This window comes from Brassica napus, chromosome C1 (assembly GCF_020379485.1).
Source record: "Brassica napus cultivar Da-Ae chromosome C1, Da-Ae, whole genome shotgun sequence".
NCBI classification, from domain to species: Eukaryota; Viridiplantae; Streptophyta; class Magnoliopsida; order Brassicales; family Brassicaceae; genus Brassica; species Brassica napus.
This window is the reverse complement of record NC_063444.1, coordinates 30,337,634-30,364,367: the sequence shown is the minus strand read 5'-3', so window position 1 is coordinate 30,364,367 and position 26,734 is coordinate 30,337,634. Positions and strand designations below refer to the sequence as shown.

General features: G+C 36.5%; 2 pseudogenes; one reads left to right on the top strand and one right to left on the bottom strand.

The window, feature by feature from the left end:
- Positions 1-11,032: 11,032 nt before the first annotated feature.
- LOC106373634 lies at positions 11,033-14,611 on the top strand (annotated as a pseudogene).
- Positions 14,612-21,648: 7,037 nt separating this feature from the next.
- LOC106376648 lies at positions 21,649-24,509 on the bottom strand (annotated as a pseudogene).
- Positions 24,510-26,734: the final 2,225 nt, after the last annotated feature.

Below are 26,734 nucleotides of genomic sequence, written 5' to 3'. Positions count from 1 at the left end.
ATCAAGAGTTTAGGTATTTATGAAAATATCTTTTCATTGATGGTAAAATTGAATAGTGGTACTAGAAAAAATGTAAAAGTAAAATTTCCCCGTAAATGTGATATGCCGTACTAGAAATGATGACAAACCTTATGGCTAATTGTGACATGAAAATTACAATTAATGTTTATTTATATTTTTAGAAATAGTATAATAATAAAAATATAATAATATTTCTCAAATTTTGAAGTATTATTTATTTCTATTGTTTTTAATTATACAATTTTATTACTAAAAAATGTTTTCAGTTATTTTTACAATTTTGTTTTAAAAAATTCTAAATTTTAATTGTTGTATCATTATTTATTTTATGTATCTAGAAATTTTGGAAGTACTGTTTTGCTTAAATTTTTGATAATTATACAATTTTTTATTTTTTTTATTAATTTATACAACTTTATTTAATATATTTTATCTAATAAAAATAGATAAAAAATGAGAAATTCTCTACGATAGTTTTTTTAAGATTTTGTTCCAAAATAGCCTTAAAAGAGGAAAATGACCAAACAAAATTTTATTAAAGGGTAAATATGCATTTATACCCTAGGGTTAACTAATCTAAAATTAGGGTTATACCCTAGAAAAATGACCATACCCGTTTTTAACCGTTCGAAGGGCGATTTGACTCGAATTTTCGTCCTGGTTTCATATTTAGAGTCTATTTGAGCAGTTGGAGTTCATAGATACCACTTCTCTTCATTGCTAAGGTGAGGACTACTCTGTTAAATCCCGAGCTAGTTTAATACTACCATAATGGAAATTTTAGTTTAAAAACATGATTCATCTCTGTGAATCGAGTTTACTTGAGAGTCTTGTTTAGTTTAGGCCATTTTATTAAATCGACCATATCTCCCTAACCGTTGAGAATCTCGTGCATGCAAGGCCACCATCGTGTTCCTCTCGTCGAGACGAGACACCGACCATGCCGCAATCGAAGCCCAGACGAAGTCACTACAGCCTCCAAAAGTTTCACCTCCAAACACGCTTACGACCACGCGCCACCGTCTTCGACCACTGTTCGCTGGAGCCACCGTAGCCGGCCGCCGGTCGTCCGCAGCCGAGAAACCTCCGCCACCGGGAAACCACCGCCACCGGTGATTTTCCGGTAAGCCACCGCCTTTGGTCGCCGCCGCTGACTCGCCGGTTGACTTGGCGGCTCGGCTGAGTCGACTCAGCTAGTCAACTCTTTGACCGGTCAAGACGGTTTGGTTGTTGATTGAAATCCGGTTAGTTCAATTGATTGCAGTTAGGGATTAAACTGGCTGGTTATTGGAAATTGATTTTGGTTAGGAGTAAACCGGTTTGTAATTAAATTAGGATCTGGTTCAATTGATTTCGAAATCGGTTAGGGTTAACCGGTCGATTAGGTCAAATTGATTTCTGGTCAAGGGTTGACCATGATTGACCTTTGACCAGCGGGTTGAATTTTACGTACACTTTAACCAGACCTGTTTTAACCATTCAAAGGGTGTTCTGACTCGAATTTTCGCCTGGTTTCAAATTTGGAGTCTATTTGAGCAGCTGGAGTTCATAGATACCACTTTTCTTCATTGCTAAGGTGAGGGCTACTCCGTTGAATCCCAAGCTAGTTTAGTACTACCATTATGGGAAGTTTAGTTTCGAAACATGATCCGTCTCTGTGAATCGAGTTTACTTGAGAGTCCTGTTTGTTTATTATTATTGTTGATTGTTAAACGAGAAATAAGTTAATAGAGGATTCAACGGTTGATTGAAATGATTTATGTTAAGAATTGTTATATACATAGTTATAAGTATGGGCTATGTGAGAGAGCGTGAGTTCAGAGATGTCTGAGTTTCGACGCTACGGTATGGTGGGCGTGAGCTCAGGGACGTTTGCGCTTCGACGCTATTGTTTGGCGCGTGGTGCAGAGACGTTTGCATTTGATGCTACAATGGGCACGAGTACATGGACAGATTGTACTAGCGACGCTTCGAGTATATGTGTATATCTTTGTGAGGAAACGTGTGGTACAGAGAGTAGCTATGTGCTATTAGTGCATTGATTGTTCTTTTGTGTGGTGTAATAGACACCTGTTTGTTCCATGCTAGAGCTAGGCATAAATTTTTGTAGTGCTATGAACTAAGTCAGTGGTTTGTGGTTTAGCATCCCATACCTCACTGAGTGACTCCCTTATTGCTCACCCCTCCTTCGTTCTCCCAGGTGAGACCGACAATCATGAGTGATTTTATCGGATTGGTACTTTTTAGCTTTTATCGTTACTGAGCTTTTTGACCTTTGGACTTTTATCTTTTATGCTATTTCATATTTCAGACTTTCGGTTTTATATTGCTATCTATATTTCAGATGTTATCGGACCTTCTGATATTGACTTTTGTATTATGAAGTGGAGATTATTATTATTATTATTATTATTATTATTATTATTATTATTATTATTATTATTATTATTATTATTATTATTACTAGATTCCTTTTCCGCGCTACGCGCGGATAGTATCTTATAAATTTTAAATTTATTTAAAAAAAAATATTTAAAGTTTAATTTACATTATTTTATACCAAAAATCACAAATATGGCTAAGAATTGGTTGATTTTATTTGTGATTTTTTTGACAATATTAAATTGATTTATTTATAGCTCATAGTTAACAGATTTGTTTGATTGGTTTTCAGTTCATAGTAATGTATAGTATTATATTTGGTGAGTGTATATATGTTGTGTTGTTCCAATATTTGAGTTTTCATGTTAAAACAATACTATTCAAATTCATGACTTTTAACGATTAAATGTATGTTTTGTTGTTTTCTCTTGTATACGTACAAATTTTATTTTTTTAATTGAAAGTTTTGTTTATTGATCATAGGCATATTAATATAATTTTTTTTTTATCTCGGAATTTTACAGCATTTGTTTTTGTATGCTGACATTTTTTCATATTTTCAGTACCTAGTTATACAAATAATACGTACGTGTGTTTTTTAGAAGAAGTTTTGATCCCGCAAACTTAAGCAAAACTCTTCATCATGTCAGCTCATCCATGTTTTCCTATAACCTTAGATTCATTAGATGCCTCGTTAGAACCCTTTACGTATCCACAGATGGTTTTGCCTATTAATTATATAAAAGAGATTACAATGGACTGAAAATGGTGACTGGTAATAAACCAGCTAACAAATATGTTTATTTGTGTACATGCAAATCTTACCTAAAAAGTAAGGTGCAATTTTATTGGTTGTATACAAAATATGTCTTGAAATCATAACAGAACTATCTTATCTATTAAAATCGAAACAAAAGAGCAAAGCTTCAATTCTTCAATACACACAACCTAATTACATATCTGATTGATGCCTTGAGCTAGACTCATACGAAGAAACACCATGTCATAAATTTGCGTAGAAGCTTGATTTGCTTTGACGGGGATTTGTCAATGAACATAAGTCCAAGTGTAATTACTTGCTTAATTTTCCCCAACGTTCTCTCTTCAATCTTCATATTCTCATCAACCACTCTCTCTCTAAGTTATCCGACCATAAACTCTTATTTACTCAACATACCTCCTTTCTGGATCTTCTTGTTCCTCACTAGGTTTTAGATTTGTAATCATTTCCAAGATAAACAATCCAAAGTTAAATATATATGTAGATGATAATACAAACAAAAACACACTTAACTTGAAATTTTTGTATTTTATATTTTCGAAGAAAGAGCCATTACTTGATGAGTAGGTTTCATCTCCAATCTTGAATTGAGAAATCAATGGTTCTTGATCATCATCGATAACAAAATACTACTTGCTTCAGATCAAATATAATCTCAGGCCATTGTTCGAATAGATAAAACATACCTTCTACAACTCCTATAACCACTCCTAATCTTCTTCTTCATGATGAAGCCAATGAAGAATTGAGCGTAAGTCTCTAATATTTTCTCCACCGGTCGATTCTGTAACCAAAGCGATCAAGTTACTGCTAAAAATCTTACCAAATTCTTGTGTCTTAGCTTATAAAAAACACACGCCTTTTCTCTTTCGAAACCATCTTTATATAAACATAACATGTCCCGTTTCTTAACGTTCCTCTGTAGTCTATAGATATCCGCTCCATTGCTCTTCCTCACAATTTTATGTTCCCAGAACTCATTTGACACTGCATCGAGCATTGGCGGATGTGAATTTGAGGCTTCTCCGGCATGTTCGTGGTAAGCAATCATGTCTTTTTGAGAGATAACCATCCTAAGCAACAGCAAAACGTAGATGTCATAAGAAGATTAGAAACTTACGAACCTTTGATTCCTATCAGTTTTAGAGACTCCATCTATCTTTAAATCAAGCTTAAGTAGGTGTCTTTATCTATTTATGAAATGAGATTCTGAACGTAGAGTTAATCATGGTTTAAATGGAGGAAAAATATAAGTGAGTACCTACTACTCTTTTCACTGAATTTTTGGTAGAACTCGCCAGCAGGGAACTCTAAGAATGTAGTGGAAAAGGGAATATGAGAGAGCCGATGTGGATGATGATCATTAAAGAAATCGACTGTCACATACTTGGTTTCGATAAGGATGCCTCCTTTGGAATTATTGCAAGCTTCCCAGAAATGGATTAGCATAAACATCAACTTGGAATCTCCTGGTCCTGCTGAAACAAAAGGGGAGAATGGCTTGTATTGCACGGTGGCGACTGCCGTTTGATTTGCCATAGTGCTGGGATGCGTTTGCTGAGGAAGAGATTGTTGGGTTGGGATATATATAGTCTCAATAAGGAAAGGAGAGAGATGGGATGCGTTTCATTAAAGTGATTAATTAAGGGATCTTCAAGAGGCATTGATATCATTGAGTAAGAGGAGGGATGTGGAGAGTTACATGCCGATTTGTCTGGAGGATAGCTTTGATTCATCATTGTTGCCGTCGCAGGCGTTATAGAGAGGAGATGGGAAGACGATGAGTTTTGGAGGGTCTGTAGATGCCGTGACAACATAGGATAGACGAAGAGTAAAGTAAAACAAACTGATCATTAAAATTAATGGGCCTATTACGTAGCACAAATTCGTGGCTCAACAGCTTAACATCCTTGATGACATAGACAAATGATTGGTTATGAATATTTTGTCCTATGTGGCACACCTAGAATTACTTCAATTTAGTTTCTTTTATATAGTAGAGATTATTATTATTACTATTATTATTATTATTATTATTATTATTATTATTATTATTATTATTATTATTATTATTATTATTATTATTATTATTATTATGTTATAAAAGTAATGGAAAAGTCTATCTTTATTCATAACATAGAGGTTCCTTATATAGGAGATTACACCGTCATAGATAAATGGAAAGATTACAAATCATAATCTCTTGGTTATGAGCCATCCACAATCTGGTTCATAACACTCCCCCTTGGATGCCATAACCATTTAGAGCTTGTAATGTGCTTTAATGTTGCCTCATTAAAACCTTACCAGGAAAACCCAATTGGGACAAAACCATGGTGAAGGAAAAAGAGTACAACACACATTACTCCCCCCTGATTTGGACATTACTGAAGGTCCCTTGGACCTCTCTAATTTTCTGCAATCCGTGGGTGATGAAGATCTTGGGTAGAATATGCTTCGTCCTCGAACATGATAGTTGGTTCTTCTTTACTAGGACATGACACAATCTGATCGAACATATTGAGTCATCGACCTCAAATACACACACACGAAATCTTGGATGATGTTGCTGTGATATGCGTGTACCACCATGTGTAAAACATAACCTGTCTGAAAACAAATCAATAAAACCAAATAACCCCTCTTTGGGCTGGTTAGTATAAAATAAACCAAAATCAAAGGCTTTTTCATCGTCTTTCTTATGGACCAATCAGATCAGTGTCTAAAACAAGACTTCTGCATCGTCCATCTCAGGACTAAATGGACTTCTTTATCGTCCACCTTTGGACTGAATGGATCAGTGTCCAAAACAAGTGATCTCACGCCCATGTACTAGATAATGGGTGAGACTGGTCCATATTAAATCTCTTGAGTACCCTTTTCTGTATATACTATTTGATGCACAAGGATTTAATTGTTAATGTACTCAAGCTGTAATCCCAAACAAAACTTTGTTTTCCAAGATCTTTCATCTCAAACTCTTTCTTGAGATATTCAACTGTTTGAGAAATTGTATCCAGAGGTTCCTAGGATATTCAGATCATATACTTTGATGATTATCAATAATGTTCTCGAGAACTTGCTGTACTTTCAGCTCAATACCCTCTAGTACTTTCATTATCCAGTGGACATAAATATGGAGTCACTACATCAACTTGCTGCAAGTCTAACCTTTTCCTCTTATATAGCCAGACTTTTTGAGAAATCTAAAAGTAGTTGCATCCACCACATGGGAGTATGTCTCCTCATAATCTATTACTGGTCTTTGTGAGAATCCTTGTACAACATCAGCTTTCTATCTCACGATTTCTATTCCTCACAAGACCCATTTATATCCACTGGTTTTAACATCATATGGGGTCTTAATCATATGGCCAAATACGTCTTTCTTCCTTAAACTATTTAACCCCACGTTTCCATTCAATCCAATCTGTTCTACGAGTGCACACTCTTATATTGACGTGTGTTCATGATCCTCGCTTATATTCATAAATTCAAGTGCTACCTTGTATCATCTTATATCAACATTCCTTATTGTGTTCCATTATGTTCCAGACATGATATAATCGATTGAGATTCATTATTATCAGGACCTTTAATACTTTGCAGCTTGGCGTCCCAAGCTACATTGTTTGGTAACTGTACCTTAGAGCCGGCCGGCCTTATCTTTATGTCTGGGATGGTTTCCTTGACCTCGGATTTGTTTTATCATTCTATGCACCTTTCTCTTTTGTTTCCAAGGATTCTTATCTTTTGGAACTTATTGGTCTATCTTGTATAGACTCTGTAGCAACTTGACTGTGTCTCTCTTGGACATCAATTTAGTTGGTGCTTTACAGGCTGGTTTATATATGACTTAGTCATTCTTTTTCGGGTCAGCAAATGTATCTGGCATTTGATTAGCTAGCTTTGTAAATGTATAATCTTTGGACGTCTATTTCACATTATTTAGTCTGAGGATCTTGCCAAGACAATGATGGTCGATGCCATTCTGTTTCGCTTACTATTCTTTTACCAGCTTTATTATTTTTTTTTCCTCCTGGTCTTAAAATAATCTGTGTACCTGGCCTCAAATATAATCATCCATAGTTGGCTCAAAGTACTTTATAATTGTGGGAGAATCATATCCAACATATATCTCCATCCTCCTTTTGAGGTCCCATCTTAGTTCTCTGTGGTGGAGCAATTAGTACATAGACAGCACATCTAAATGTCTTATGATGGGGTATGTCTGGCTCTTGACCCGTTAATAATTGTGATAGGGGATATCTATGTTTACTAAATGGTCTGATGCGTATTAACTTAGGTGCATGTAAATTTTGTGTGGTCCAAGCTGTGAATGGGAGTTTTGACCTCATAAGTTATGGTCTATCAATCAGCTATTTGCGTTTTAAAAGATTTTGGCCAAGCCGTTCTTGGTATGGACATGTATCACAAAATTTTCCACACTTACCCCCATGGACATACCATAATCATTTAAACGCTTGGGACATGTATTCACCAGTATTATCTAGACATATAATCTTTATTTATGAAAAAGGGGCTCGTAGCCGTTTTACTGGTGATGGCCTAATGAGTTTCCCTTGTGTATATGCTACACACGTGAGATTCTTTGGGATAACTCTTCTTATCTTTTAATGTGTGCCTTTATCAATTTTCGCATCATGTTTGGACCAGGATGGCCAATCCGGTCGTGCCATAAAGTGTATATTTTCGCAGGCTTTTAGCCTCTATCATACTGATCTATGCATAGTCTAGGCCAGTAGAGAATGCATGTATAGTCTTTAGGACTTATTATGGTATTGGGCGATTTTATACATATATCTGAAGGAACTCTTTGTTTCCTTCGCCCATTGTTTCAATATGGAAACCATTCATTCTTATATCTTTAAAACTCAATAGGCTGCTCTTGCTCTTAGAGCTGGGTGAATATAAGGCATCACTGATTTCTAGATGCATACCCTTAGGAAATAATATATTAGCCTAGCCATAGTTTTCTTTCAGACTGGCGATACCTGCTTTAGTACTTATATTGGCGTTTTTCAGTGTACTCATATAGAAAAATCATTCATTCATTTAATCTAAGCAGACAATGTAATAGAAATAAATTCAAGGAGATAAAAATCAGAGAAAGCATACAAGCAAAGCAATCACACAAGTTTGATGTCGAAATCAGATTATCAACTTGATTCTTTTAGGCAATCATAAGTCTCATATTCCATAAGATCATCTTGATCATGTTCGAAATTATTTTCACCATCTTTATAGACCAAGTGGGTTTCAGGATTCTTTCCTTTCAGACTCTCTTTGATAGAGGTCACAAAAATGTTTGGGAGTCCTTCATATCTTAGCCCAATGGTTCCCCACTCCACATCTATGGCACACTGATTTGGTCGAGCTTTGTGGTTTAAAGGATATACCACGGCCACTGCCTTGACCATGGCTCAAATTGGGTTGTTACCCACGGCCTCTGCCATAGTGATTCCCACGGCCAAATGTGTTATAGTGGCCATGGCCACGTCCTTTCCACCCTCCACGGCCATGGCTGTGTGGTCTATCATTCTGGACGTGGTTACCTTTTTTTCTTTTGCGGCCTTATTGGTATCAGGTAATGGGGTTAATCTAGGAGGTCTCAATTCACTGTTTCTCATCAGTAATCCATTATTTTTCTCAGTTAGCAATAGACTCATCCACGGACTTATAGTCCTGGATTCTGGGATTCCTATAATCAAATAGGGCCTGTGGTAATAACACCGTTCTTTGGTGATCATATCTCGATTTTTAACTCTGTCCAAAGGTCTAGAGGATTCTCTATAGTCAGATACTGATATTTGAGACTCTTAATAAGATAATGGCTAATAATTAATATTGCCCTGTATCAATCTTTCTCATTTGGCATTATTGCCTTCTATGATACATTCACCAAGTCTTTTTGACTTTAGGATAATCTTTATATCCAATGCCCACCGTAAATAATTATCTCCAGAGAGATTTAGGGCAGCAAAATCCAGTTGATTTTCGACATCTCAAATCATATATCACTCAATATTTAGGTATAATTTTCATGCGGCCTTACTCTTAAAAACAATCAATTCGGATTTCAATCTTGTGAGGACAATGAAACTATCAATCTTAAAGGCATTTAATCAATCAGTCAATTTCTGGCAAGTCTCAACAATACTATTTCTATGTGCTCAACAATACTATTTCTATGTGCTCATAATATTATGGTTTATTAAGACTAGCAAAAACGGATTCAATTAATCATGCAATTAAGGTTTAACAATCAATGGATTTTAGCAAGACTAGTAAAAAGATTTGTTAATCACTCAATCAGTTTCAAGGCTGATTTTAGCAATACTAGAATATAGATTTCAAGCATGAATTTCAATGAATCAGTTTCAAGGCTGATTGGTATTTAGCATAAACCGTGTGTAAATAATTTATATAGTATCCGAATTTATCAAACCTCAAAAACATATAATCAGATCAATCAATTTAATCGAACTTAGCATACAATCTTAAACCTCAAGACATTAGATTTTATCATGAATCTATCAACCTAGCATACATATTCTCAATTCTCAAAGACATCCAAATCAGATCAATATAACCTATCATACGAATTATTTAGGGTTTTTATTTAAAACATATCAGATTACAAAACTATCAATCCTAGCAGATGATATTAAACCTCAAGAATCATGCAATCAGATCATTCGGATTTTAAACAAGTAAACATCAATCAATCTATCAACCTATCGGATTATATAAGCAAAGCAAGCTAGCAACCTATCGGATTCAATCAATGTTTTAACAGGCTGGTTGGTTTAAACAATTTTAAATCAGATGAACAATTAACCAAGCAGGATGAGAAAATAAATCTATCAATTTAACGGTCAAACAATTCTAGCAACATAGCATCATATTCAATCAGATTTAAAACCTCAATGATCAAAACCGAAAACAGTTTTGATTTCAAAATATTCGATTAGGGTTTTAATATGTGATTTGATAATTATAGTATAATTAATTTTGATACTTATATTATTTAGGGTTTATAGATATAGGGTTGGAGTTTATCGGATTTTAACTTGTAAAAACCGATTTGGGGTTTTAATCATGTAGGAACATGATTTAGGGTTTGGGGTATCGAACTTTTAGAGCTTCGATTTACTCAATTTGGATTTTTGATCTATTACCTATGGTTTTGATTCATAAAGATTAGGGTTTTAGGGTTTCATTCTTTATCAATCAATCCATGTTCGATTATGGGTTCTTAGGTTTTGAATTACCTTTTAACCTTAGATGATTGTTGAATCGGACCACCAAAGGAGTTGAACCGTGAGCTGGACACGAACGGGACGCGAGCTGGAATGGATCGAGTCGCAGACGTCCTTTGTTTCTTGATCGGGAACGCCTTGATTGTCGGACGCGAGCTGTCTGATGCTGTCGCGAACGAGGAAGAGGTCGTGTGCTGGAGCTGCTCTCGGGTCGCGAACGTCTGAGCTAGGTTCAGGAACGCCTTGGGCTGAAGCTGATCGGGACGCGAGCTGGAACATATGCGGGAACAAGAGACGCGATCAGGGTTTAGGGTTCGTCGGATCGCCGGCTAGGGTTAGGGTTTTAGGGTTTTTCGATTTGGGTATTAGCTTAGTGATTTAGGGTTTCGTGCTGATAACGTGTTATAAAAGTAATGGAAAAATCTATCTTTATTCATAACATAGAGGTTCCTTATATAGGAGATTACACCGTCATAGATAAATGGAAAGATTACAAATCATAATCTTTTGGTTATGATTATTATTATTTCAGTATCTATTATTATTTTAACTTTACATTCATATTATTTCGAGAAAAGCGTGTCTCAAGTCCAAAACTTTTAGACAGAAGATTGAATGATACCCCACAACCATGGAAGGACACCTCCATGGACGGCGTAATAAACCAGCTCAGGAGGAAACCACCGCCCCTGCAGGTGCACAAAACCCTAGCGACCTCTTCAGCGATGTAGACTCAATCAGCTATCTACCAGACGAGATCCTCCACCATATCCTCTCTGTCTTACCGACCAAACTAGCCATGGCAACTAGCATCTTGTCCAAACAATGGAGGCATGTATGGTGCGGGACACCTTGTCTCTCTTTTTCTCGCCTTAAAGTGCCAATTGAATCGATTAGAAAAACCCTAGCCAGCTACTCGGCTGTCAAAATCATTCTATCTCTACCTGGATATCCCAACCTGTGCACCAGACACAAGGAATCACCACGTTGATAGCTTGATCAAGTTTGCAATGCCCCGCAACGTGGAGATGCTTTCTGTGCTTTTAGATACTTATTACACTTTCCAGATTTCTTCTTCAACAATCCATCTCTAAAGCAACTCACCTTGGATTCAAAACTCGTTAAGATGATTCCTAGGTGCACAGTTTCTTGGACATCACTACAGAACTTGTCGATGAGCCACTGTATATTCTCTGATGAATCCTTCCCTAAAATTCTGTCTGGTTGTCCAATGCTGGAAAGCTTGACATTGAAGTATAGTGGTTTCCTTTCTTTTCTTGATCTGAGTGAATCGCTGCGCGTTAGAAGATGGATATAGAATTCACTCCTTTTGGCGCCTCACAAATTTCATATCGTGGCTCCTCGCATCAGTTACCTTAGATTGATAGATTTTATGCCAGAATGTAATTTAGCTGACGTCCCCTCTTTAAAAGAGGCTAAAATAAACACTCCCTATTTCTTACCTCGATTCTGGTGCATTCAGCTTGATCTCTCCAGGGATCTCGATGGTCCCCTGAAGGATGTTTATCATGTGATGCTGGAAGGGATGCTAGAAAAGTTTCAGAACGTAGAAAACCTTACTGTTGGTTTTAGCTTTCGTCAGGTATGTTGCCATTTTTGCATCCTTAGATTTTTAATGATTACAGAATCCTCCTTTTATCATGATCCATAGGTAAATGTTCCGGAAACATGAAAGTGTATGTTCTTTTGTTGATTTGGTATTCACTTTTTCTTTGTCATTCTTACTGCCAGATGCTTTTTTTTTTATTTTTCTAAATTGTAAATGTCATTACTAGTAATGAAAGTTCGGCTACAATCAGCTTCAACGGAGGTGTACTGCTCCCACCCCAGAACACTACTGGAGGAGGACGTCAACCAAACAAACCCAAGCTTTCTCGACATTAGATAAAAGTACCAACCCAAATCGATGCTGCTGACAATGGAAACTCGGGTTAGTGGTCAAGCGTAGGCGGTACAAATTGGCTCCCCAACCGGCCACGCGACACATGAGATGCGGCACACTAAACCGACTGTCGGAGCTTCGGAACAAGGGAAATGGAGCGCAGGAGGAGTCATGACTCCTCGAAAACAAGGACTCAAATCGGCAAGAGAGATCTCCGCTTTAATGCGGAAGTTGCCTTCACAACGGGATGTCTTCAAAATCCAAGTAAAACGGCGTCACGAGCAAGAAGGAGAAGCCAATCGATTACCAACGAACGCCACAGTTGTGCCTTTTGAACTAAGAAAAGAGGTTCTCGGTGGAGCGCCTCTCATCCACCTTTCACTCGATAAAGAGAGGAGAAGCTCTACAACAACCTTGGAACTACACAGAAGAGGAGACCGACTGGAGTGAGACGATGAGACAGAAGCGGTGACGGCAGGGACGCGTCGTGCATTCCGGCGAGACTCAGATCTCGGATCTGACCCAGATCCAAGCGCAATCAGTGACTAAAGGTAGATCCAGGCCTCCCGAAGCTTACCTCGACTAATCAGACCTCGTTCATGCTCTAGAGAGACCAAAGACACCTTTGGTTTCAGTTTGTTTCGACGGAGAGACCCATTGAACCCAGACACACGAACAAGAAGGAGAGACGAGAGGAGGAGGCGAAGGGTTGAGGCGGCGCGCTTAAAACGGACACGAGACCCGCGGTGACCGGAGACGAGACTCCAGCGGTCACCGGAGACGAGACTCCAGCGGTCACCGCCAGGAGGTGCTTGCTGCTGCTCGATGCTATCTAATGCCGACTTCATGCTATTTATTGCCGACTTCTGTGGTGTTTGTTTCCGGACGTTAAAGGTGAAAACGTTGACTCTTAAAACAACAATTTTGCGATCTGCGGTTCCTGGTGTCGCAAAGCTGCTACAGAACTCACTTGGATTAAAGAAAATAATATTTTATAAAACTGATCGAAGACTGGAACACTGCAGTGGTAGCTTCACCATGAACCTCTTTTACTATTCTTTCCTTACTGTATTACAAAGAACATGCATTTTTGGAACATTACAAAGTACAAACAATCCAAAAATGCATGTTCTTTACATTTTTAGCTAATATGGGGTATATACTTCATGTGTCTTATGTAAAAAGGGGTTTTAGTCTGCCTGATGATACCATCTTCTGTTTTACAGGAGAAACGTGTTAATAGCTACTTGGGCCCACAAGACATGATCTTTCCGGCTTCATCGTTTAAAGTTGCAAAGCCGGATGTCGTTGCTTCGTTCATGGAACTTTTGCTGGGAAACACAAGAACACTAGAGACATTGGTTTGGTTGTCCAACTGGGCAGTTGCGTTACTAGATCAAGTTTTGATGAGCTGTCACAAATCGCACTTACACTTTCTAACAAATATAAGGTCTCAGTTGTGCTGAAATGATGAAGTATTATGTATCATGGTTTTACTCTTTAATGTTGGATTCCTTGAATATTTTTAGTTAATGGCTAACTACTGATTGGAAGGTTGTTGCTAGGCCTGGGCGTTCGGTGGTCCGTTCGGTTTCGGTCCGGGTGATTCGGATTTTTGGATTTTCGGTGTTATGCTCATAAGTACCATTTGGTTTTTACTAATTATAGGATCGGGTTCGGTTCGGTTCCTTCCGGGTTTGGTTCGGATCGGATTTAACCAATGTTTAAAATCGTACAAAAATATATTTTTAAAAACCTCGAAAATTGACCAAAAAAATTTCAAAATATATAAATTATTTACAAATCTAATTAAAAATTAGTTAAACTATCTAAATTAACTAAAAAGTATTCAAAATAACAAATAAAACAAACTACAAAAATATTTTGAATACTCTAAAATATCTAAATCACCTTAATATATTTAAAAACATTAACATATTTAACTAATTTCGTATATCTTCGGATTCTAATTCGGATTTCGGTTCGGTTCGGGTTATAACCAAAGTCCAAAGTAGTAAGCTCATAAGTCCCATTCGGATATTTTTGTAAAACAGTTCGGATTCGATTTCGGTTTTTCCGGTTCGGGTTAAGGTCGGTACTTCGGGTTGAGTTAAAAACGCCCAGGCCTAGTTGTTGCTTTTCAAGTGTGCCTTATTTAGCCCTAGATTGAATTAACATGGTTTCACTCATGATGATGGACTGTACGCTAGTAAAAATTCTATAAATTAATAATGTTAGGACTTTGGTATTTTGTTAATTTATAGAGTTATTAATTTACAAAAAAAAAAATTAGTTTTTTTTTTCTATTATAATATATATTTTCCTAAAATAAGAAAAATATTTGATTTTATTATATATGTACATTAATTAACTTTTTGAAATTCCACATTTATACTAGTTTAATTATATTATTTTTTGTATAAAATGTGTTTCATAAAATTTAAATGTTGTTTTAGATATAATTTTTCTAAATCTCATCAAAATATATTAAATCTTAAGAAAATATAAAGATAATTATGTCGTGAATATAAAATAAACAATATAATAGTTGGTTTGTACTTATATAAAATGTCTATACATATAAATGATTAATTTATAATTTTAATGAGACCATATATTTACATGGTTTTTTTAAAAGTTATTATGTTATTATTTTATCTATTTGTGTCATATTTTAAACCGGTCCAACTTGGAACTGGAAAAAAATATTGATTTATGGTATTTATTAATTTATAGAGTTTCTAATGTATTTTTCAAAGGTATGTACAAAAATTATATAGATAGAAACCCTCTTACGATGGAAACTAGTACAGACAATTCACAAAGAAATGAATTTGTAAGTCGAGTGTGTTGATACTGTTTAACATGTTTGTAACATCCTAGTTTGTACTATATGGTTACTTGTTAACATAGTTCTAACTAAAGTGAGGACGACATTCATGACAACCTTTTTAACATAGTTTTAGCGAATTTGATATGGAAATGCTAGGTTATATGAATTAGTATTGTGTTTATTGGAAAATTCGTTCTTCTTTCTTCAAAATAATTCAGAGTTTGAAAAACATTATTCATGTTCTTAGGATGAGACAAGTTAAATTGGATGTAATGATAAATTGATTAAATTGCGAAATTTGTGTGGGAAAAAACGTAAATCTAGAGTTGGCTTTTTGAATAGAAAACGTTAAGAAAACTAATTAAGAATGAGATTAAATAAGGAACATACATGATTAAGAAAATGAATTTAAATAACGAAAGTACGTTTTGGTTTCTAGCCGTAAAAGATATCACGAATGTATTTTGGCTTCGGGTCATATGTTAGCTACGGTGGTGAGAAACCTTTGTTGTCGTGATGAACCTTCCGAGTCGAGATGGACCTTTGTGGTCATGAAGGACCTTGGGATCATAATTCAACTTTCGGGTCGAACATGATAAAATTGACCAAGTAGTAAGAAAAGGCTATGTTGTAAGAAACATCTTGGTAGTAAATGACTAAGTAAGGAATGATATGAAACATAATTTAGGTTGTTAGTATGGAATTCATCGCTTGATGTTAGATACCTTCTTTTGTGATGAAGATGAAGATTAGTTGTGTGGACCGAGCTGCGAGACTACGAAGACCATGACAATATTTATGAATTTGGATAAATTTCATGGGAGCTTACAAACCTTATTCTTATTGTTTATGGCACTTGATTAATGTTTATTGAAAATTTACTTAGAATTTAGAAGAAAAATTCCAAAAATTTCTGGGCCAGGACGTTTCAAGTGGAAGTTAATTAAAATTCAGAGCACTAATCACAACTCTGACTAACCCATTGTCTCTACCAATACATGCCACACTTCTTAATCAGACTCGAGATTAATACACATTATTATTCTTGTGATGGAAACGTTTATTCTCTTCTGAATAAACGGTGAAGTAATATATGATAATCAAAGTTTGTGTATAAAGAAAAGAGGATCAAAATGAGAGAGAGAGATGATAGTGACTTGTGAGAGATAATAATTTATTGTATATGTATGTTAGAAAGTGATAAGTAGACAGAGAGGAAGAGTTTGGTCGTAAGAGGAGAAGAAGAGTTGATCTTATTCAGATTATTAAAATAACCAAGTACAGCCTCTCTATTCATAGGTAGATGTCTATGTCGGTAACATTTAAAGATAAAGACAAGGACAAAGTGACATATGTACTAATGATAAAGCAGAAACAATGAGAGAGGATGCTTAGTGTCCTCATACGTGGATGATCACATTTGTAACACTCCCCCTTGATCATCCATCTTGTATTACGTAGTGCCTCGTTAAAAACCTAGTCATGGAAAAACCCGTTGGGACAAAAACCATGACAAGGGAAAAAGAGTACACTGCCGTAATCTCCCCCTGAAAATAATGGACATAGCTTTTTCTTCACAGGTCACGCAAATGCCACATTCCGATACCGTAGACGTGTTTTCGGAATGTTGTAGTCGGAAGAGCTTTGGTGAACAAGTCAGCTGGATTGTTGCATGATCGTACATATTCGATGTCTACTTCTTTATATTTTTCGAGCTCTCTTATGTACGAGAAAAATCTTGGAGGGATGTACTTCACTCTAGTTATAGCTTTCTTTGAGTTGAGCGACCCACGCCGAATTATCTTCAAATATTTTCGTCAGCTCTTTCTCGTTAACTATTCCGCTTGATTCTTGTATGTGGTGACTCATTGACCGAAGCCACACACATTCTCGACATGCTTTGTGAAGCGCAATAGTTTCTGTATGATTTGAAGATGTCGCAACCAGAGTTTGTTTCTGGGACCGCCAAGAGATCGCGGTTCCACCAGTTGTAAAACCATATCCGGTTTACGTTCGACTTTATAAATAGCATATATCTGCAAAACCATACCAAACTCGGGGTTTCTAGGATAAATCAATCCTAAATCAATACGTACCTTGGAGAGAACGGATATGTTCTCAACGCCGTTCTAATTTCCATAAATAGGAAATGAGCTATATCTCGCAAAGACATTAGTGTCTAAAACTATATTTTATCAAATACAACTTGCAAGACATATAAGCTCACATATGCTTTATTACCATTAGCATCTCCAAAGTACTTATTTATGTAAGATCTTACCAGGATCTTTTAAACATCTCTTTCAACATCAAGAGATCTATTTATTATTGGAGTACTCAAAGGAGTCGCTTTATTCATACAAAAGCGTTTCAATAACCTTTTCATATGATTTGATTGATGCACAATTATTCTTTCTCGGAGATGCTCTATTTGGAGCCCAAGACAAAACTTTGTCTTTCCGAGATCTTTCATTTCGAACTCCTCTTTCATATGAATTCGAGCATCATCAGCCTCTTTTTGAGTTCCAATTATGTTCAGGTCATCTACATATACAGAAATGATCACAAAGCCAGATGACGATTTCTTTATAAAAACGCATGGACATATCGCATCATTCACATATCCTTTACTCAAAAGATATTCACTTAAGCGATTGTACCACCTAGGCCTGGGCATCCGGGTCTTCGGGTCGGGTTCGGGTCGGGTATTGTCGGGTCCGGGTCCTTCGGGTCCTAGCAATTTAGATCCATATAGGTACCTACAACTTTTCGGGTCGGTTCCGGGTCGGATCTTGTCGGGTCCGGGTCGGTTCGGTCTATAATTTCAATACCCGTAAAATACCCAAAATTTTCGGGTATATTTCGGATCCGGGTCGGTTCGGGTATTTAGGACCCGAAATAGACCCGAAGTATCCGAACTGGACCCGAAAACTCTAAATATACCCGAAGAACCGCAAAAATACCCAAAAATTTATCCAAAATCAGACCCGAAAACCCAAGACATACCCGAATTTTACCCGAATACCCAAATTATATTTTCTAAAAATCTAAAATTTCACCAAAAACCTACAATTATACCCGAAAATCCAAACCCGAAACTTGAAAAAAAATCCAAAATACCAAAAATATACCCAATCACCCAAATATATACAATTATTTGCGGGTACTTCGGGTACCCGAACGGGTCTCGGGTAGGACCCGGACCCAAACCGACACCCGCGGGTCCAAAAAAAAAAGACCCAATAGGTACTTAGCATGGACCCGGACCCGGACCCGAACCTGTATTTTCGGGTCGGTTCCGGTTCGGGTCTTCGGGTCCGGGTAAAATGCCCAGGCCTAGTACCACCTGCGTCGGATTGCTTTAATCCGTAAAGTGATCGCTGTAACTTGACCGAACAAATCTCCCTGGATTTTTTTTTCTTTCAATGCCCCTGGCATTTTCAATCCCTCAGGAGTTTCATACATATATCGTTATCCAACGATCCATACAAATATGTAGTCAAAACGTCTATAAGATGCATTTCAAGATTTTTAGATGCCATTAGGCTCTTCAAAAATCTGAACATAATTGCATCCATTACCGGAGAATACATTTCCTCAAAATCAATTTCCGGTCTCTGAGAAAATCTTTGAGCAACTAATCAGGTTTTATATCGTGTTACTTTTCTCACGAATACCCACTTATACCCAACAAGATTTATATTCTCAGGCGTTATGACTATAGGTCCAAAGATATTTCTTTTATTCAGGGAGAATAATTCAATTTGAATGGCCTTCTGCCACTCCTCCCAATCATGTCTTTTTAACATTCCAAAATGGACCTTGGATCGGGATCATCACTTTTATGATCGATCTCTTTGGACAGAAAAGGAGAACATTCCATCAACATATTTTATCTTATAACTTTTTCATCAAGGGTGTAGTTGATGGAAATCTCATACTTTTCTGTTCCCTTTTCGTCATCTGGATCATCTTTATTTGGTTCATCTTGACCATTTTCATCTATGCCTTCTTTCAGACATTTTTCAGTATCAGGTTCTTCTGGAACCTTTCCACTTATGCCTTCTTTCAGACATCTTTCAGTATCAGGTTCTCTTTGAACCTTTCCACTTATGTCTTCTTTCAGACATTATTCAGTATCAGGTTCTTCAGGAACCTTGCAACTTTTCTCAACCAATTTCTTTCGGGGATTTTTATCTCTAGAACCCGCTAGTCTCCCCCTCTTTAACTGAACCCTAGGTTCATTTATTTTGTTACCATCACTTTGTTCTTTAGGAACATCAACTCTTGATGGAACATTTTCAGCGGGTATATCATGTCGTATCTGTGAACACATCTGGTAATTGGTTTGCCAAATTATGCAAATGCACATTTTCTTGAATTTCCAGCTCTCTTTGATTCGTAGGGGGATCAAGGTGTAACAACGACTATGTACACCATGTAATCTCTTTAGGAATTTCTCAAATTCCTCCCCCTAGCGCTAGAAATTCATCCTCATTAAAATGGCAATCGGCAAATCGTGCCGTAAACATATCACCAGTTACCGGTTCAAGATACCTTATATACGGCTTGTTCTAACTCTTCCAGAGTTTTATACATTCCCGAGAGCATCTTTAACTCTCCAGGGACTTCTAAAATATCAAGATGCAACTCAAGTCGTTTTTGTCCTGCCAGACATTTCAATATATTGCATCTATTTTAAATTTTCTCCAGTGACCTCGGAACAAGCCGTTTTTCATACCTCAAGGTCATCTTTCATTTCATTCTTTGGAGAACTATACCTTGGACTTTTGGTCCAAAAATCTCTCGTTTTTCTAACGAGCTTTATATCGAATTGATGGCCAATCAATTCACTCTACCCTCATACATTGAGGTAGATTCATTATCCTTATTTATATAGCGCTTTTTTTTCATTATTGTCGACAATCTATTTTCTCTTTGGTTCCATCTTTTTATCCGTACTGATATGGTTAATCGAGATCTCTTTATCATCATCAATGATTTATCCAGGTACCTGACTATTATATTAACCATATCAACGGTCTCATCATGAGATTCATCCTCTATTTATATTTTTGCTCCTTTTCGAGGACTCTTTGGAACCAAAATGGTCTATCACGTCTTTAGCATGCCATAGACTCATATATCATCATTTTAGGACACTCTTTTCTTATTGGAGCATTTTCAGCTGGAATATGAGATTTCATTATTTCATCAAAATGTCTGGCAGACATTTTGTAAATGGATTATTCTACTTTTCATTGTAATCCATTTCACATATCTCATTCCATCAGCTTATCATATGCTTCTAGCAAACTTGCGAGCATATTTCTAATTATCCATATACTTTATCCCTCTGGATTGTATATATCTTTATTACATGCACAACTGCATGTTTACACCCGATCATGGGGATCATCTTACTTGAGTTTACTTTATCAAGTTCTTTTTCGAGTGCGAACATAATTTTTTCAATGTTCCACTTACTAGGATTCTTTAATTCTCTCCCTCGAGATGATGACACTTCATGTCTAAAATCTCGTACTGAATCCCACTCTAGAACCAATAACATATTCAGTTTTCCCATTTGGGATGAATTATGTTTCAAATCCTTTAGAGTGAGATCTTAATTTGGGGTCTGCTTAAAGAAATCACATATTATGAACTTGTTTGATGATTCAACACCCACGATGGTTTCCTTTATTTTCTTGACATGCTATATGTGAAAAACTTCTAGTTTTTCAGTATTTCACAATAATGTTGATAACATTATTGAAAATGGCTATATATCAGTAAACTTCAGGTTTACCACTCATTTATACTTTTGCCATCATTTTCTTATGCATGTCTGTTCATCATAAGCTCCTCTAAAGCCAATAATAATTTTTTTATAGTAATAGATATTATACTTATTTTGAGAGAGGAGAAATATTTGTTACCTTTAGTAGTCATGTACGATGACCCAATATCTGCCAGGTATATCTATCTCCATCATGAATCTGAAAATCTTATTCAGGAAGATAATTCTCATATCACATCGATATTTTATTTTCATTTTCTGGACCAACCAGAAAATCTGAATCATCAAGAAGAGTATTTAAGCTACGAAAAATGGTTCGGGCTCATAAGAGACGAAGTTTAATATACTTCCTTTCTCTTTTTCTTTTTGATTCTCGATATAGATCGGCTAAATATTTGTCGTACGAGAACTGCGTACCCAATTTTCTTTCTGGCCGTATCTATAGCAAACCTTTTCTATTTGCCTTTTATCACCCGACCACTTTCATTTTCGTGGAAGTTTCCATTATTCTCATAGGGACGGAATCTTCTTCCTCGTCCTCTTCCACGACCACGATAGCGGTTTCAACCGCATCCACACCCTTGTCCTTTTCAAGAAGGACCGATTTGATGGTTTAGTATCATGAGTTTCTTTTCTTTTCAATTATCACGGAGGATTTACATCAACTCCAACAATTTGGTGAATCCTTTCTTTCAAGGATTTGATTATTCAAAGATCTTCTAGATCTTTCTCATGATACACCTCATCTTATAAACCATCATTAAAGTGGTGTAAATTATCATGGCTTTATCTTTTTCTCATCCGATATAGTTTCAACTTATCGATGATTTCTCAAAGCTCATTTTTTCTCAGGTGCATCTTTGCACCCACTGCCCAGGTCATATAACTATTTCCCGTAATATCAAGGGCATTTATTTTGAGCTTTGTCAAATTTGATATGATAACCGAATTCATAGAATAATAATATATAGACGGAAATAGAAATGCAGAAATTAAAGGCATAAATTTAAATTGCAGAAATTTAAAGAGCATAAATGAAATTGGAGGCTTAGCCTACCACATGATCCGAGGAGTCTTAGACTACCATATTGATCATTTTTCAAAGTCCGAGGAGACATGGTCTACCATTTTGACTTTTACTTATTTCAAGGTCCGAGGAGACTTAGTCTACTATTTTTGACCTTTTCATTTTATTCACGGGGGCAAAGCCTACCACGTGTTCTCTGATCGTGAATGCATAGCCTACCATAACGATCAGTCGGGAAAGGCGGCGCCTATCATCCCGATAAATAGACGGAGAAGGCCTAGCCTCTCACTCCGAAATAATAATAAAATTTAAATAAATTAAGTATATTGAAATACATAAATTTAAACATTACCTCGACTGGTTTAAGAACTTTCGGATTGATAAGCTTCAGTTGGTCAGAGCTTCCGGACTGATAGACTTCACCGGTTTATGAGAGCTCGTGCTGATAACGTGTTGTGAATAAAAGGTGAAGTAATATATGATAATCAAAGTTTGTGTATAAAGAAAAGATGATCAAAACGAGGGAGAGAGAGAGAGATGATAGTGACTTGTGAGAGAAATAATAATTTATTGTATATGTATGTTAGAAAGTGATAAGTAAACAGAGAGAAAGAGTTTGGTTGTAAGAGAAGAAGAAGAGTTGATCTTATTCAGATTATTAAAATAACCAAGTACAACCTCTCTATTTATAGATGTCTATGTCGGTAACATTTAAAGATAAAGACAAGGACAAAGTGACATATGTACTGATGATAAAGCAGAAACAATAAGAGAGGATGCTTAGTGTCCTCGTAATTGGATGATCACATTTGTAACACTTTTTAATTTGTTCCTTGTTGATAAAATGGATTCATCACAATGACCCAGTTAAGCCTAAACACACTGATGAGAATCCACAGATTTGTCTTTAATCTAGCTTCTGAATTCCCACCAAACTCATGATAAATACATAGACAACATTGACATTTTTCTCTTAGATTAGCTCCAAAGCGTTCTCAGGAGGCTCGATCCAAATGTTCTCAGAAGATGGTTGCGTTCCCCAATTAACATTGTGCTCACGCCGCGGATGGTATCGCCCTTCATCAAACGAATAAGTTACGCACCGGTTCTCATTGTCACATAACTTAGGAAAGTAGATACTGTCCCTCAGCAACCCCTCATGGACATACGTCCTCGATTCACATGAATTAATACTCCCAAAGATCGTCAAACTACCAATATTTTCCTTCTTCACCCAAACACGTAGTGTAAGATCGAGTTTAAACACCAAAGGCTCTGCATTTCCAAATGTACATATAAGAAATACGTCTCCTTTGTAACCCACCATGAACTTTCCTTCATACCAGCTCTCATCATCAATGTGATCAGGACATACTGGTGGCGATATGTCAAGGACATTCCACGTCCGTAAAGATGGATCAAAACCCGCAAGGCTGTTTCTTAAGTTGAGACAGTAAAACAAGCCATTTGAGAAGACAACATAGTTACGTTTAGCATCAAGAAACTGAGACGAGACCTGCATTGAAGTCCACGTTGTTTCACCCGGACTCCATGTACGGATTGTAACATGGCCTGGATCATAGTCTTTGATGATTAACACCACACAATCGCTTGACGTAGGAGCACAAGAGAATCCCACTAACTGGTAACCATGCCACAGCTCAAGATCAGGCAAGACCACAAGATCCATAGTAAATGGATTGAACAAGACGAAATCTGTTGAAATGCTTTTGCACATAAGGAGCCATCCGTCTTTAGAGTAACGCACTTTAGAGCCAGCTAATGATTTAGGCAGCTCCTTTGTATGTCTCTTGGAGTTTGATGGATTGTAAAACTCGTAAGAGTTTCTCGACATAGGGAAGTACATGAGCTAAGGAGGCTGGTCTGTGATTCTAACAGACACTGCTGCCTCGTACCAAGGTTTGCATACGGCAGAAGCACGTACGTTGTCTTCGATTTCAAGATTAGTCATTACAGAGATGAGAAGCTCCAATGGAAGGTCTCTCCAAGTCTGATTCTCAGCCCTTTCTTTTGCAATCTCCATGCTCATATTGGATCTGATAAGAGTTCACCACAAAATCATTCATAAATAACATCAATTCAATCAGATATTGATATTCAAGAATTTAGATTCTGAAAACTTGGGTTTTTCAGATTGTCATCGAGGATCAATGAATTACATAAAGTTCTCTCTTTTATACTTACCCAGATAAGATACAAGCATCAAAACTGAAACCCATAGCGAGAGAGAGAGAGAGCAGAGCAGAGCAGAGCAGAGCAGAGCAGAGCGAAAGAAAACTTACGATCTCAACTTTATTTTCTTTCTTCTTCCACTTAAGTTTGAAGGGTGAAACGAGAGAGCGATTGGGGTTTGATTTAATCGCATCAGTGACCCGATAAGTCTTCTTATAACACCAAAGTACACACTACATGCCGAAACCCAAACATTTCTCTATGTTTCCTTTCTACAAAAGATATGTTTCTTTTTTTTTTTGATCAAAGAAGAAAGATATGTTTCTTTATTAGTGTTAAATATTAATTATCTATTAAGAAAGTGATAAGTTCAGAAAAAGATAATGCTTATCATATTATGTTTTGTCTTCTTGTCTAAGTCGGTCTAATCACACCGACTTGTATCTCCTATATAAAGACCTTTTGTACGTGATGAATGAAATGATGAAAAACAAGTCTTTTGACTCTCTCTTTTGTAATACATATATTTCTTATACAAGTCAACATCTCATATCCCTCTCTCTCCATCGATCAACATATATTTTTATATAAAGAAAATAAACAACATCAGATCCTTATTATACAACATGTTATCAGCACAAGGCTCTGATCAACTGAGGCTTATTAATCCGAAAGTTCTTAAACCAGTCGAAGTAATGTTTAAATTTATGTATTTCAATATACTTAATTTATTTAAATTTTATTATTATTTCGGAGTGAGAGGCTGGACTTTCTCCGTTTATTTCTCGGGATGATATGCGCTGCTTTCCCCGACTGATCGCTATGGTAGGTTATGCCTTCACGATCAGAGAAACACGTGGTAGGCTTAGCCTCCGTGAATAAAAAGAAAAGGTCAAAAATGGTAGACTAAGTCTCCTCGGACCTTGAAATAAGTAAAAGTCAAAATGGTAGATCATGTCTTCTCGGACTTTGAAAAATGATCAATATGGTAGTCTATGACTCCTCGGATCATGTGGTAGGCTGAGCCTCCCGATTTTATTTATGCAATTTAAATTTATGTAATTTAAGTTTATGCTTTTATTTTATGCCTTTAATTTTTGCATTTAAATTATGCATTTAAATTTCCGTCTTTACTATATTTATAATATTATTCTATGAATACAGTTATCATGTCGAATTTGACAAAGCTCGAAATTAATGCCCTGGATATTACGGAAAATAATTATATGACCTGGGCAGTGGGTGCAAAGATGCACCTGAGAGGAAACGGGCTTTTGGAAACCATCGATAGTTCGAAAACGGTGTCGGATGAGAAAAAGGCTAACGCCATGATATTTTTACGACACCACATCCATGATGGTTTAAAAGATTAATATATTACGAAAGAGGATCCTTGTGACCTCTGGAAATCTTTAAAAGAGAGGTTCGATCACCAAAAATATGTGATCTTACCGAAAGCTAAACACAAGTGGATCCATCTTCGGTTCCAGGATTACAAAAGTGTTAGTGAGTTTAATTCTGCGATGTTCGGAATTACTTCGAGGATGATGTTATGTGGACAGAAAATAGGTGATTATGATATGATCGAGAAAACTCTCTCCACGTTCCATCCTGAAAATGCAATCCTGCAGCAACAATACCAGGTGAATGGATATACCCGTTACTCGAAGTTGATGCAAGTCCTCCTTGTAGCGGAGCAGAATAATCAACTCGTGACTTTAAACCATCAAGCTCGTCCCACTGAATCTGCTCCACTTCCTGAAGCGAATGTTGCATCATCTAGTTATGATAATAAAAGAGGACGAGGTCGTGGATGTGGTGGAAACCGTTATCATGGTCGTGGAAGAGGACGAGGAAGAAGATTCCGTCCCTATGATGAAAGAAATAATAAAGACTTCCACGAAAATGAAAGGAATGAAAAGGGCAAGGATGATAAAAGGCAAACAGGAAAGGTTTGCTACAGATGCGGCATGAAAGGTCATTGGGTACGAAACTGTCGTACGCCAAAACATTTAGCCGATCTGTATAGAGAATCCCAAAAGGGAAAAGAGAAAGGAAGAGGTGAAACAAACTTCATCTCTGATGAACCTGGGCCATCCTTTCATGGTTTGAACGATGATACTCATCTCGACGTATCAGACTTTCTGGTTGAGCCAGAGAGTATCGATGAGTGATGTAGATCAATGTGATATAAATAGACTGTATTATAGTATCTATATCTTTTGTTGTAAGATATATGTTATGTTTGTCATGTTTGATGTTTAATAATATATGTTTTATGAATATTTTATATTCAGAAAATGCCAAAATTTGAGACTATGGATGGAGATTTGTGTTTGGAAGATAGTGCGTCAACGCACACGATAATTAAAGATAAGAAATATTTCTCCAGTCTCAAAATAAAAGATTACGCTGGAAGCATAAGTACAATATCTGGTAATGCAAAGATTATTATGGGCTCTGGAAGAGCGAAATTTTCAATGCCAGGGGGAACAATATTTGAAATAAGTG